Genomic DNA, 15,739 nt, shown 5'->3' on the forward strand with positions numbered 1-15,739 from the left:
TAGACAGTTCACTGTCTGTCTGCAGGTACAAACTGCCTGTTTATAATTACGGTGGTTTGTGCTTAAAAATGAAAATTTGACTTCCTGGACCAAAATCATCTGTATTTTGGGACTAACCTCATAACTTACATTTCCTGTCACACAAAGTTAAATGCTGGCTGTTGCCAATTTCTTTTAATGTTTCCCACAGGTGATAGCTCACATCAAAGCTTAATGCATATCTTGTTCTTATAACAGCCAATAGAGCTTGTTATCCTTAACACACTGATTTGAGGGTTTACTTTTAGAATTTTACAGAGGTACAGTTTTTGCACAGGAACAACTGAGTGATTCTGTAGCTTGCATTATCAAATATATATAGGAGAAAATAGAGCCTGTGAAGAAAATCATACTCATTCTTGTAGGCTGAACCACTTTAAACTAAATTCATGTGTTTGTGGCATCGAAAAAAATCACAAAATCTCAGATTTGAATTCTAAAACATTGTAGAATCAGATTTATAAATATTTAAATTCCTTTAAAAGAAATATCCAAGTACAGAATATTCACTGCAACAGCACTACAAGTTATTTTTACAATATAATTATTTTTCTATTATGCATTTCTGTGAGTTACATTTTGCCTTCTGTAATGCTCCAGGTTCAAATCCTCAAGAGTAATTATTATCTATTTCACTGCAATCAGTGGGAGTTAGATATTGCAAAGATAGGAAACTGACATTTAAATTTTAAGGCAAGTTCAACATGAATGTTTGAGTTTCTTCAAGTAAATCTTGTTCTAGTCATACAGCTACATATTCTTTAGGGATACTGCCAGCTAAAAGTCCATCTACTTGCCAGTCACAAACAAAAAACTACTAGTACATTCCTTTACAACAAGAATGGTCTTTATCAATGGAAATAACCTGACTGGAGACAAGGCAGTTGCTTAGGTAAATAAGCACTGGAACCAGTAATATTTGGCCATAAGCTGTGCTCCCACCCAGCCACTGTGTGCAGATTAACTCAATGGGCTTTCATCCCAAAAATGGTAGGGTGGGTTAAGAGCATAAAAATCTAGCATTGCACCCTTGCTTCAACGTGCCAACATTTAAATAGCATAATTTAGTAATAAATGATGCCCCTTGTACTGGGATTGGACTGTTTGCCCATGCAAGGCTAAACCTGTGTAAAGATGAGAGACATATCATGTCCAAAAACACTTTAAACTCTTTCAGTCATGAGCCACTGCTCTTTGAAACAATTCCTGTGTGGTTCTGAGCACATCCTGAGAAAATGTTCTGGTTGTCCTACTTCTTCTAATGTGTTCTCTAATAAGGGCTCCTTTTAATCTGTGCTTTAAATCTCCTTTAATCTGGTCATGGTTTCACACTTTGAGATGTTCCCCTGAGGCCTCCTCTCACCTCAGAGGAGGCTTGAAAACAACCATAACTTGCTGCTTGTTTTCTCACATGTCTGTAACTATATTTCTGGAGTCCATGTTGGTCCTGATAGACATTGCAGACTCCATCCTAGATGCAAAAGTGGTCTGTGTAGCTGGCAATGAAACATGGCACTCTCAGAATTACTTGGTGAAGGTCTGATGAGACATGCAGTTTGCTGTTCCCATTTTGCAACCTAGGTGATTTAACCAAAGTCAATCCCAACAACCCATTTGAAGACCAAAATGGCATCTGGAAAAGATCCCCAACAATGTGGGGAACAACAACAGTGCCCCAAAGCTCCCTGTTTTCTTTGTCACCCCACCAGAACAGGGTGACATGGAGGTTAAGGAGCAAGGCCAGCCCCAGTGGAGGTGTATCACTGCCCAGCTGTGCAGGGCTTGGGGAGAGGACTGTGCTTGACAGATGTGCTTGGTGCATTGCTAATGACACTGGCAAACCACTCTGGGTTGGTGTGGGTGTGGGTGTGTGAGGCAGGAGATCCAGGAGTTGTCTTACCTGGCTCTATTACCAGGTAACTCACCTAAACTAAACCTATGCTCTCCTAGTGTCAATGGCTAATAAATATATTCTGTTCTAACCTAGGAGACAAAGCTCAGAAAACTGATTTAGAAGGTTATTAGCTCCTATTTAGTTAGCTGAACATGTGATAGAAGTTTTTCCTCATTTAAAAAATAAGTCAAACAATTGTGAAATATTTTCAAAATATAGCACATTTAAGACAAACTAATTCCCTTCTAGGTTTAAAATTCACATCTAAAACTTTCCTGACTTCTTCAATTTGTGTATTGTCCTGAATTCCTGAATTTTGTCCCTCTTTATTTCCAACGTAGCCTGTTTCACTCCTCCTCAGACAGCCTGGGCTCTCTGGGGATCACCATAGCGTTGCTGGCCTTATTGAGGTGCTTGGGAGTGTTTAGCTGCCTTCAGAAATCACATTAGTAGCCACTAACACCAACCATTAATGATTATCATCAGATTTTTATGAAAGTAAAATATCTAAATCCTAAATCCTATATTGCTGATCTTCAGTGCTTTGAAAACACGGAACAATTTCAAAACTTCTTTGCTGCAGGTGTGGAAATCTCCAAGTGGAGTGAAGCCACCAACCTGCCACAGAAGAATACAGCCTGCACTGATATTCTTGGGGACTGTCCAGTTGCTTTGATTTATACTCAAATTATGCTGACAACCAAGTGATCTGGAGAACAAAGAGATTTTTTAAAAGCAATTTTGTAGGTTGTTCAGTAAAAAACCTTGGTTGGTGTAATGCAACCCTGTTCATGCTGGTGTCAGGTGTCACAATTTTGCTTCAACTCTCTCTAACTAATGGTGATTTCTGCAGATTAAAAGTGCTCTTTTAAGTGTTGAAAACCAGTCTTCCATGTTGAATCATGGAAAGCATGGTCTGCCAATGCTGCAATTCAGTGGACAGTCAGAGGGACTGAAAATACAAGCCTGGCATGCATCTGGGTGGTGTTAACTAGGGTTCAACTCAACCTCTTCCTACTGTTGCTGTAGCCTGAAAAATTGTGCAAATGTATTGCTGCTGAAGAAAGGAAGGAAAATTAAATAAGTCCAGAGAACAGAACCACCAGCTCACATTAGTATTCTGCCCTGGTGAAATAAATCAGATCCTTCAGACTAGATAGACACAAATGAAGATCTCCTCGGGAATAGAGCTGCTTGAATAGGAATGGTTCTAATCTCAGCAGTGCCACAAATCTCCTTTGAGAAAAGGAATTTTGGGACTTTTAAAATTTTTAACTGTTCCTTGTTTTCATGAAACAGCACTGTGCCTCAAGCCACTAATAACATTCCCGGCTTGCTCTGCTGTAACAATCCGTAAAAACTCATCCAGCAGGATGATCTGGAGTTTAATATCAAATTGCTTTGGAAAACATTCATGGTTGGAAGTGCATAATAATAAGTTTTATTATTGCTGTTAAAAAAAAAAAGAAGAAGAAAAGCTAGAAGAGAAGTTGTTTGCTTTCATCCATTGGGAGCTCTGCTTTGCTATTACATTCTGTGCAATAATAATTAATGATTCCACAACCAGGATTTAAAAAAAAAGTTTCCTGGCTAAAATTTTCTAAAGTAACTAATTATTAGAGGTTTCTCTGCTTTTATGTATTCAGTTTGAAATACCTTGAAGAGGGACCTGGTTTTCAGAAAACGCTAAGCACTGATTTTCTACAAATGGTCGAGCTTCCTCTCAAAACCTCCAGACCCTGTCATTTTAAGACCATGGTAGATACTGTTTACTGGTGGCAAAAGTATGCCAATTCATAAATTAGTAACAGCACTAGATTGATTCACAAATAAATCCATTTCAAAGGAAAATATTTTAAAATTAAACCTTCCTCGCACCTGCAAGAACAGACTCCTTGACTCTTGTGATGATTGGAAGTTACTTAATGAACAAACAAATAAGCAAAAGAGGGTAGGCTAGGGACCGGTTCTAGCAGTTGCTTTGTATTACTCAGTAAAAGAAAGATCAAGAATGCATACTATAGTCTTGGGTGGTGCTTGGACATGTCAGAGTACTTTTGTATGAATGTCACTGCATGTGTTGTGCCTGCCTGAAGCTGTCCTGGAGCCTGATTGTCCTTTCTCTGGCAGGAGGAGTCACTATTAACACCTACGTAAAATGGGGAACCTGCAACCAAATCAGAAAGTTGATGTTTCAGCCTTGATATTGTTGCTTATTCAAAGTACAGAACAATGGAGAAAGGAGCATCATAGAAGTTCTTATTTCATCCACCCAAATGACTCAGCTTCCAAAAAAATCAGAAAAGCTTCTAGGTCTTTTCCCCAGCTCAGTGCAGCAGGCAGAGGAAAGCAAAAGACTGAAAGAGAATGCAAGCAACCAACCCCTTCTGAGCTCTTCCTCCATCACAATGATTACACTGGGGTATCCTTATTTCATGCCACTCTATTTCTAGTCATGTTCAGTTAGCCCTGATTAAAAATACTGAGACCTACATCATCCAGCTTGGTCCAGTCACTTTACCAGCCTTGCCTTTTCTTTGAAGAGCAGTCCCTGGCAAGGGCAGGTATGCTGGATGTTCAGGTCAACATTTCAAAAATATATTTTTTTTCTGATACCCAGTGTTCTTGCATTTTTAAGTGCAAACCTGCCTTCCATTTATTTAGGCAAAATAGAACTTTTGGTCCTGTAAAATTAACGTGAGTCTGCTTGTGAACAACCAAATTGCCATGCTGTGACTGATTTTACATGCAAGAGAAGCTGCTAAAGGTCAGCGAAGGCAAAGCAGGGCAGCACTCAGGAGGTGAAGGTGCCCAGCAGTCTGGCCTGCTGATGAGGCTTCCTCCAGTCTTAGTCCCGAGGCTGTGCCATGTTGGGGTTATGTTTGTTAGATTAGACACCAGACAAGACCTTGCATTTGCTTTGCTGTTCCCAGGATTGTTCACTTTTTCTTTGCAGAGGTCGCTATCCCTATTGCAAGTCCCTCTTGCCAAATCTTGTGGTTTATCTAGTACATGCTCATCAGGCTTTTGCTTCAAGGTATCCTTTGCTGACAGGATTTATTCTCAGACACCAAGATTTCCCCAGCAGGATAATGAAAGTGCTTATTGTTTTACTCCTGCTCTCTTTCCTTGCTATTATATTGGGTTTTCCATTATTAATTATTCTTCTCTGCCTGGCTGAAGCAGAGTGTTCATCCCACTCTGAATGGAAAAAGCCTGAAGTAAGGAGGCAGCATCAAGTACTCACTCTTCTGATGACTTCTCTGATTCCCATGGGCAATCTGGCTATGTGTCACCATGGCCTAGAAAAAGCACCCTAGCACAGGCAATTCCTACCACTGTAGCTGCACTTCAGTTCCACAGACACACAGATTTCTGGGCACAGATGCTGCATCTGCAGAGAAGGCTGCTTGCCACATCAGCCAGAACTGAAAGGTGCTCTTTTGTCTTGCTGAACTCCAATTCAGTTTTACAACCCCTGACACTGAGGTTTGGTATGTGGCTGATGCTGTTAGCAGTGAGGGGAGAACACATATGCTGATTAACTGATTAAGTTCCATCTGGAATTAAAAAGTTTTATTTAAGGTCTATGCCTGTATTTGCTCTCTCAGAATTGCTCTAGGCTGCAGAGAAGATAAACTCTGGAGAAGGCAGTGGTAGAGACTGCTTGGGGCCAGAGTTGCAGAGGTTGCCAGGGTCAGATAATTTGTGACACGGAAGCAGCATCAGCCAGGGACACACGGAGAAGCAACGATCCAGCAGATCTGGGCTAAGGAAGCATGGTTAATGTGGCAGCTCAGGGCTGGTGAAGCAACCACGGTGGCCCATAACACAGAAAGTGGGCAGTGTCACCCAGGAGTGGCAGACTGAGGGCACTGTGCACAGCATGCCCTGCAGCGCTGCATTGTTGGCAGCACGCACCCCAGGCTGGCGGCATGCCTGGGAAATAAACACTGAAAGATGAAAGCAAGCCAATATGGGAGGTAGCAGCCGGCTCAGTTTCCAGCCTCTGATCACCTTCTTCCAAGTGGTGTTTCCTCACAGCATCCCCTTGTCCTCCTACAATGCACAGATCATTGCCCTTCATCAGGAAAATTAATTGCCTGATGAAAGAAGGGGTTGCCCAGAAATTTCCCTAGGGAATTGCTTTTCATTCAAGAAAGGAGAAAGGAGGTGATCTGATTTCTTCCAATTGTAGCCCTCATAGTTTGGAGCACCCACAACAGTCCATGGCTTTCTCATATCCTTCCCAGCCTTACTGAGCTCTCCAGATGTCCAACACATTAGTACAGAAAAACCACAGCAAGATTCCATCATGCTTTGAGGGCTCAGAGCTGGTCCCTCACATCAATGCTTCCTCACAAAATCAAAGTATATCCTTCAGCTGACTGGGTCAGGTTGGTGAAGTGCATGATAACCAGCAGCTGCACAGTCTCATCTTGCTGAGCTCTAGCCACAGCCTAGCCCTGCTGGTATTAGGAAATTTTCTTCTTGTTTATAGCAAATGACAGCCTGTCTAATTTCTTGTCCTCCATCCTATCACTGGATCTTCAAAATGAAGCAAAGTACTTGATTATGTCCCTCTACCAATGATAAGTTCTTTGCCTTAGCAGCAGGCCACATAGAATGGCAGGTGTTTTCCTTAAATAAAAACTCTTAATCCTGACAAAAATGGTAACATCGAGAGGACCCACTCCACAAATATAAAGAGATTTAGCAGATTGGAGGGTTTATGGTTCTAACACTTTATAGTTCTGGTTTTAGGTATTTCGCATAAAAATATTTGCTGCATACTGGAAATGAAAATGCTACAGTTTGCTACAGAATAAATTAAAAAGTGAAACAGCCTATAAGTTGAGGTTAAAACTGACTTATGGAACTTTTATACAAGTGGAGTCATAATTGCAGAAAGGACTGTTGTAGTCTAACCCCTGGCTTCATCCTCTATATCTTCCTTTCAGGTATTTATACACATCAATAAGATCCTCTTCTAAGCCTTCTCTTCTCCAGCCAGAACAGCCCCATGTCCTCCAGCTCCTCTTCACAGGAGAGGTGCTCCAATCCCCTAATACCTTAGTGACCCTCTGTTGAACTCTCTCCAGTAGCTTTGTATGTCCCTTGTATTGGGAAGCTTAGCAGGTTCAGCCTCTCCAGTGCTGAGGAGAGGAGCAGAATCAACTCCCTCAACCTGCTGGCAACATGCAGCCGTGGATGCTGTTATCCTTTGCTGCATCAAGGGTGTGTTGCTGGCTCCTGTTCAACTTGGTGCCCACCAGGACCCTCAAGTCCTTCTCACAAAGATGGGACAACCCCCTGCATGTACAGGTGCCTGGGGCTACTGCTCCCCAGATGCAGGACTTTGCATTTCTCCATGGTGAACTGTTAATCCTGGCTATGATGGCTCTGTATTTATTTTGCCTGTTGTTTTTACGTGTTAGCACATTTTTTCTTGCACTGTTTATGCAGGACTGCCAAGTGGCAATTTAGCTGCATTTTTGTGGGGTGTACACAAATCCTTCATGAGTGCTATCCTGCTCTAGAAATGTCAATTCACACACTGGGCTCATCAGTATCATTTTGAATGCAACCAACATCAAATATGTATGTTTCATTATATTTTTCATCCTTTTCCAAGGATTCTTCCAAGCACAATTGCTTGTACAGTGTATTATTTCATCTTTGGGGTTTTTTTTTGCTGGTAATGTATATGCTAGGCTGTGTTCTGTATGCTGAAGTATTTTAAGCTGTCTCTTCTTCAAGCATATCCAGGGAGGTTACCTCAGACTGTCCTCAAGTGCTGCACCTTCCCCTGGACCACTTGGTGGCTTCCACTGAACTTATTTTAGCTTGTTGGGATTTTCCTTGCTTTTTGGGACCCCAAACTGGACACACTATTCCACATGTAGCCGAGCAGAAATAAATAATCATTTTCTTTGGCCTACTGGCTGTGGTTCCAGTGGTATGACCTGGGATACTCTTGGCCACCTTTGCTGCCAGGATACTCTGCTGGCTCATGGCCAAGGTGCTGTCCAATGAGACCCCACATCCTTTCCTGCAAAGCTGCTCCACAGTCATCAGTCCCCACCCTGTACTGTTGCAGAGGCCTGTTCTTCCCGTGATGGACTTGTCAAATTTCCTTGTATTTAGCTTTGCTGAGTGTTTTACAGACTTTCTGTCAGGTCATTCCCCTAACTGGTCTAGATCCATTTAAATGGCAGCTCTGTCCTTCAGCACTCGCTGTTACCGCCTTAGCACCACTGCAAGCTTGTTGAGCATGTCAGGAAAATTAAGCCACAAACAGCAGAGGTTTATGTCCAAAAATGAGAAAGTGGAGTCCTTCTACTTTATTCGAATAAAGGGAGAGGCCATGGGGCATTCCCCTGGGATCTCAAATTTTTTGGGGACACAGCCTTGTTTTTATCCTAATTTCCTGGTCGCATTTCCCTCTCTCTTTCCCCATGGGCTGAGGTACTTGAGAGGCACAGACTTACCAGAATGCCTGATACCAAAGATTCCTCTCTAATGTATAATCCTACCTTGTAATTTTTAATTCTTATGGAATTTATGTTTTTTCCCCATTGTTTCCTTCATCTTTCAATATCCAATTTCGTTTATCAGCAAACCTACAGTTTGTGAAGGCAAATATCTTTTTTCCCCCCCATTCATCAATTAGTGGAATCTTTCCCATTGTTTCTTTTATCTCTCAGTGCTGGTCTTATCTACCAGCAGACCCACAGCTTGTTTGTGAAGACAAATCCGTCATTCCTCTCAAGCACACACCCGATCTCCTCCTCAAAAGTCTCCGGGAAAGATGTCAAAGAGAACGGGCTCCTGCCGTTCTCTGCTTGCTGCTGCCTGCCAGCAGAGTAAACCCATGGACCCTTCCCTCCGAGCCTCACATCTATGCATCTTTTCTCATCTAAGTGTCCCCCCCTGCACTGCAGCGTCCCGGTGTGTCTGCCACAGGAAGATGCGATGCGCTCTCTTCCTTGGAATACCAGCTGCCTTTCTGCGCTGGTGCAGCAGCGAGCGATTCCTCTGCCCGACGTGATCGCATGTTACTTCACCTGCGCTTAGGCCAAGCCACGGATTTATTCCCCATTATACGCAGTTAGGAAACTGCTTCGAATGGGGTATCACTCCCCACAATACCGACGTGTCTCGGTAAGCTTTTGCTGCTCCCTTCAGCGTGCAGCAGCCGCCTGACGGCTACATGCCCAGTGCCGAGGCGGGCCCTGCCTGCGCAGCATCCGGCCGCCTCGGGAGCGGTGCTGGGAGAAGGCAGCTTCCTGCAGCCGTTCCGCCTCCGACGCCGGGTGTCACGGGGAATTCCGGCTCCCGGCGGGGCGGGGGCTCCGCTCGGCCGCCCCTTGCCCGCCGCCTCCTGCCGCCCGCCCCCGCACGTGACTCCGCCCGCACCCAAGATGGCCGCCGGGCGGCCCGCCCGCTCCCGGCGCGGGCGTCGCGCCCGACTCCAAGATGGTGGTCAATGGAGGCCACCGGAGACAGCCTAGCGGGTCAGTGCGAGCGCCGTGGCCCGGTTGGCTGGGCGACGCCCCGCCCCCGGCAGCCCGCCGCTCCCATTGGCGCCGCGGGGGGCCAGGCCGGCTCTCATTGGCCGGCGAGGTGTCGCTCCCGGTGTCTCCGCTCCGGGGCCCGGGGAACTATTTTACATCGGGCGGAGGGAGGGAGGGGGCTCGGTCCGGTCGCTCCGGGAGCGGCACCGGCGGCGGGCCCGGGCCGGGGATGCTGCGGGCGCTGCCCCCGCCGGGACGGCGCTGAGGCGCCGCTGCCCCCGCCGGGACGGCGCAGCGGTAGGTGCTGCCTCCGGTCGGGGCGCGGGCGCGGCGGGCGGGTGGGACCCGCCTGCGCCGCTCGCCTCCCGGCGGCCACGGGCGGCCGCGGCCCCCCTGCCACCCGCCGAGGCCGCGGCTCCGTGCGGGAGGGAGGCGGGAGCTGCCGCCCTGTCCCGGCCCGAGGGAGCCGGGGGAAGGGACGGCGGGGGCTCGGCTGTACCCGCGGCCGGGAGAAGGGCGCCTGGGGCGGGGGAGGCGGGGAGCGGTGTGGGGGGGCGGTTCCGTTCCGTCCCGGCCGCTCCGCTGAGGGCTCGCGGCGGAGCCCCGGGTGCGGGGGCTCGAGCCTGCCCCGGCCGGACGGCGGTGCCCGGTGCGGGCGCCCGGTGGTTGTGGGGCTGGTGCAGGGGCAGCGGGGTGGTCGGCGGTCTCCTGTGTCCGAGTTTGCACGCACGGTTTGTCCGTGTGGAAATCAGCCTGGCAGAATTACCACTAAAGAGCCCTCGGGGCGCCCAGCCTCCTGTTAACCCCTTCTGCCGAGGGGGGTGCGTTACGCATCAGGCTGTCTGTCCCTCGTGGGCGCTCATAAAAGTTTGCAAGTGGTCTTTATAAGCATCTGACTCGAAGTTGTGAATGGTTTCTTGGAATTGTAGGAGCAGTAAATCTAGTTATTTCTGTTGTTGTTGTTAACTTTGTACTTCAGTACTTGCACTGAATCACAGTAGCTTAATCCCATGGAATACATTTCTGTCTCGGAATATTTATTTCATCAGGGTTGTGTATCATGTGGTGATGTGGTCTTCTGAACTCAGCATGTACAATAGTCTTTTTTCATTCCCTGAATACTTACAGAATGTTTCCCTCTTCTATTTTTTTCCCCTTTCCTGTAAAGCTTGTTGTAGCTTTCTGCACTGTTTCTGATTGTAAGTGATAAATTTTATGCTGTTCATCATATGGCACCATACCCCATTCTGTGAGGTGTGATCCGTGGCCATACCACACAAACCAACCATGCTTTTTCACTGGAGCTAATTCCAGTATGGTTTGGGAATGTTACATCCATAAAAGTCTTGGGGTGTGATCCATGCACCTCAAGACCTCGTGCCATTGAAGGCTGCCTGCTGAGGATTTCATGCAGCTCTCAGCCTGAGCATAACCCTGTTACCTTGAATATCCCCAGCTGATGAGTTTGCTGCAGTGAGACATTCGAAAGGAGGCAAGTTTCCAAGTTAGCAACCTCCTACTTCATTCAGTTGTCAGTCTGTAAACCAAGACACTCAAATGGACCTCGTATCGAAGCGATAGCCTTAGCAATAGAGTTGAACAGATTCAATTCTTTACATTTTTGTACATGACTAAGTATGGCAGAGTGAATTAGCCATACTTCTTGGGTGAATTATTTGTCAGTCCAAACTGCAGGAAGAGAGAAAACAAACCAATTTTGTGACCTGGTGGACTGAGCTGACGAAGTATGTTCTGATTTTCCAGTTGGTCTAAATGTCTTGCCTCTGCTCTGGTTTTCAGAATTGCACTATCAATACAAATCAGGTGGTGAATTCAGACAGCTGGGTAGCAGTAGCTTGACATGACTTCGTGTGTATGAGAGCATTGGAAGAATGGCTGGGTTAGTCCTTGGAGGAATATCTACAATTTCTCTTCTATTGCTCTTTTCATGATGGCAGGTACATCTAAGAAAGAGGGAGCAAATGGAAACGAGTAGAAATCAACTGTGTTCTAGCAGAAAGTTTTTTTTTTAAATCTTTGAAACGTGTGAAACCTGTCACTCTGCAGCAAGGGCCTAGAGAGATGACTGTTCTTCAAATTAGATGTTTCTGTGATGAACTTATAACCCAACATGGTATAACATGCATTTTTGAGGCTTATTCATTATGTTTAGAGATGGATTTTACTCTAATCAAACAATAGTGATGGTTTTTGTTAATAGCTGTAAAGCACCTTGTCCTGTGATAGCTCCCTGCAAAGTAGCTCAGTTTTTGATTAGGATTCAGGTTACTCCATGTAACTTCTGTACAGCAATTTGATCTATTCTTAAAATTTTGTTTAAGTGCTGATTTTTATTGCTGCAAACAGTGAAAACAAGAAAAAGCTAAACAGGATACCTTTTTGTTTACTAAATCCTACATTCCTAACTTTGTAGATGAAAGAACTTTTGATATAAGGCTTCCATCATAAACTCCTAAAATAGTGATTTTTATCCCAAAGTATTGGAATAGGTTGGCTAGCTAAGTAATTCTTGAATAACTGTCTACTTTAGGCTGATTTCCTTGCCTCATTTCCCCAAGAGCTGGGCTTTGTAGTTTCAGCCTTAGGGGGAAATTGGTTTTACCTTGTGGTATTTGTGCCTAGAGGCTTCGGTGAGGCACAAGGTTTGGTTGTGTAGAGCAACATGCAGTGCCTCCCCTCCATCTGATCGTGGCCTGCACTGTACTGACAAGCCCTCTGTCTTCCAACGATATCCACCTAGTTTGAAAAAACACGTTTTTATTTGTGGGGTTTGAGGTCTGAGGGATGATCAGCTTTTCTGATATGTTGACCTATGCATTAGTTTGAAACAAGCATGCAATTGCTCCATTAAATAAGTGCCCTGGAGTGATATGTATTTGTGTGGTTTGATTGTTGGACAGCTTATTTTAATCTTTGAGCTATATCTAGTTAAAATGTTGTATTTAAAATTTAGTAAATGTATGCTATACCTTCTGGAGCCCTTATACTTTGTCAGCTTGATAAATTAACTTTGACACACTGAATATTTTTCACCAGCTAACGTAGCTGTTAGTTAAGTTAAATAAAGGAGAAGAGCCCACATGCTCTTTCCATGCATACAGCTGGACATTTCTGTTAAATTTTTCAACAAAAATGAAATTTTGATTGGTTCTTAAAGCTTCATGAATACACTAATTGGTGAATCATCTAATGTGCAGTTTAGTTTCAGGAAATATGAAATGGCTCACTAACTTTGTAGTTACAAGATTATGCAGACCTTCTGAAAATTTCAGTAAGAAAATGTGTGCAGTGGTGGTGGTTGATATTTTTGGCTGTGAGAGAGGTTGGCTAAAACTCAATGCAGTTATGCATAGTCTGCACTAGTTTATATGGTAGGAACTCACTTGAAGAATTATCTGGAAGGAAGAAAGCATAATTTTACAGGTTTATCTGCTCTTGGGACTTTATCCAGATTTTGCTAAAGAAATTTGCAGTCATGAACCTCTTCTGGCTCTGTAACGGGTCCTAAACGTAGTTGCTTTTCACCCTCTGTTTTTACAGTGCTGTGGTTGTTGAATTCTTCAGCCTTAATATTGGACAGCTGCAAAACATTTAAAGCCTATCTTTGAAAGATTGGGATAAGAAGGAGGGGGAGATGGAGGCTGGCCCAGATAAGTAATACTTCTTGAGGACTCTGAAGTATTTTCTTTATGTAGCCCTATTAAGTGTGTTCAGGGCTAGCTGGAGACTACTTGATTATTTGCATTATCAACTGATGTGTTTAAACCAGTAGTCCTTTCTTGTGAAAGTTTGAATCTTTACAGTAATTGAAGAATCAAAGAGGTCAGGAATTTGGTTTTATTTTTGTTGCAGCAGAATAAGAACAATTTCAGCGCAGTACATAACCACTCTGTGTAAACTCAAGGCTTTTACAACACATATTTTCACTGCTGTTGAAGATGGAACATTCCTTAAGATACTATTGTATTGCAATACATATTGCAGTACCTATGGTGAGCACCAGTTTGTTAGAGGCAGAAACTTTTACAGTATTTATAAGTGCTTCAGTGATTTCTGACTGGAACACATTTACAGAGGTGAGATTTGAAGTATTGCTTAAAAATTGAAGTAGAGTAGGAACAATCAAAAATAGTTTTTCTGCAGTACTAAATCTGATAACATTTTTGTTCCTTCCTCAGTAGAATGAACTCTAATAGTAATTCAACAGTCAACCTGGCTCCCAAATGAAATAACTTGGGCCTCATTGCTCAAGACTCAAATGTCAATCATAGGATTAAGAATTGTAATTCTGGGATAGGAAATGTCTGGCACTTACTACCTAATATTCCCGTTAGGCTAGAAGAGACTCAAGGACTGCAGTTGAATGAATTAGGCTTGATCATGACTGTGATAAAAACTGATCAAGATAATATCTTAGACTTTTTGGCCTCTAATAACAAAAATTTAGGTTGTAGTGGTTGCTTATGCCAGTTTGACTTAATTTTTTTCATGGAACTTGCCTAGCTAAAGATGAATGTGTTTCATGGGGCAGACCCCATTTCTTGAAAAGAGCTTGAACAGGAAACTTCCATCTCCAAGATATCTCTTACTTGTGATACTTAGAATTTCATCTGCTTGGGTACATTTTTTATATCAAACTATATACTCTGCCACTGTACCTTTTTGGTTTTGCAGTAAGAAGTGTGCAGCACTGTTTGATTTAGTGACTGATTTGCTTGTGAAAAAAGTACCTGTTATTAAACTTTTGTTTTGAGGAGCTTTACTTTCGGCATTTGTGAAGAAGGAGATATTTTAATCGTTCTACTAGTGCACTGAGATCTTTTATTCTTCTGAAGTAGCACATGGATAAAGTGAATTAATCTTAGATTGCAAATTATCTTTAATCTTCAGTTGACTTGTATCTTTGTGTGATAAATTTGGTTAAACACACTGTTCAGTGGATGCTGTTTTCTTAAATCTTTAATTTTAACATTTCTGTTGGAGAGTAGTGAATTAAATATTTTTAAAAAACATGTTAAATCACACTTGGAAAATGGAAGTCAAATATACAAAAAGTATTTTAAAACAGTTTTTTAGTTTATTAGTTTAGATGTGCAGGATGAGTAGTTAACTCATCAATTTTATCAAAATAATTTTTTTTTTATTTAAAATGTGCTCAGTAAGTTAAAATTTTTGTTCAGTTGTGTCTTGTAGTGTTTTGGACTAGGTAGATATGATTCCTCATTCATTGGTCTTACTCGTAGCTTGGAAGAGGAAAATAGTTATTTTTAAGCTGTCAAAGAATTGTGGTGGCAAAATTATTAACAGTTAAGACTGAGAGGTCTGGCCAAGAGGTTATCTGTAGTCACGAACATTCCTTTCAAGCAAAAGCTAGCAGTCAGATTGTTTCCAACTTTGCACCTCAGATAGGATAATACCAGACCATCCCTGTAGGCTCCACCAAGAGCCGTCTCCATATTGTCACATTATTTACTGCCTGAATCCTCATTATAATTGTGGCTGTTTAGCAGCAGACTTAAGGAGTCCTTCCCCACCAGGGCAGGGTACCTGGCTATGTTAACATTGATATCATTGCTCTTCCTTGCCTTTTTTCTGAAACAGTGTATGGTTTGGGTCTCTGCAATCGCTTGGCAGAGAACCAGGAAAGATGCTTTCAATGTTCTCTCACTGATCATAGTTAATAAAGCTTCTGTTTGACCTGTCTAAAATCATGCCTGTGTTATTATACACTTGGAGTCCCCAGATTCTCTGACACAGTTTCTCCATTTTTATTCATCTGGTTCATTTAATCCATGCTGTTCTAATTTCTTTTTTCCTCTGGGTTAACTGGTAGTGGGTTGTTAGAGGAGACTGACTCTGGGGTGTGTGACAGGGTGTGGGGGTACAGAGGGGTGATGATGTTATGTTGTCCCTTCAGACTTCAGTGACTTGTTCTCTCAAGTCTGGCTTGTTCAGCCACACTCTTAATGTAAGAAAAGTCTCTTGAATCTAGTGAGTGAAGTTTCTGCTGCCAAGATCTCACTGGGTATTTCAACAGGTTCTTGCCAGCAGTTTAACTCATTTGGACATTTGACATTATTTAAAACTTTGGCAACAAATCTGATCTTTGATTTTTGCTTTAATTGTATTTGTTCATAGTACATTGAGACCTTAATGCAGATTGTCACAATGATGGTAGATTGGAATATAAATCAGATTTAAAGTTCCAGTATCAAACCAGCTTTATCTTCAAAAATGTGTGTGGTATATCCACTGAAGCAAGTCCTCA

General features: G+C 43.3%; 1 protein-coding gene across 3 annotated transcripts in view; it reads left to right on the forward strand.

The window, feature by feature from the left end:
* The window catches only part of SOCS5 (suppressor of cytokine signaling 5), a 75,222-nt gene that overhangs the window by 32,370 nt on the left and 27,113 nt on the right, over positions 1–15,739 (forward strand). Inside the window, exon 1 of one of the 3 annotated variants that reach the window (XM_033054446.1) lies at positions 9,363–9,450. The exons of 1 other annotated variant lie outside the window; for it this stretch is intronic. The gene's annotated coding sequence lies outside the window, so the exon portion shown is untranslated. Of the gene's footprint in view, positions 1–9,362; positions 9,451–9,673; positions 9,748–15,739 lie in introns of those variants that run through there. One more of the 3 variants, XM_033054447.1, reaches the window with a different exon arrangement.

This window comes from Catharus ustulatus, chromosome 3, assembly GCF_009819885.2.
Source record: "Catharus ustulatus isolate bCatUst1 chromosome 3, bCatUst1.pri.v2, whole genome shotgun sequence".
In the NCBI taxonomy this organism is placed as follows: domain Eukaryota; kingdom Metazoa; phylum Chordata; class Aves; order Passeriformes; family Turdidae; genus Catharus; species Catharus ustulatus.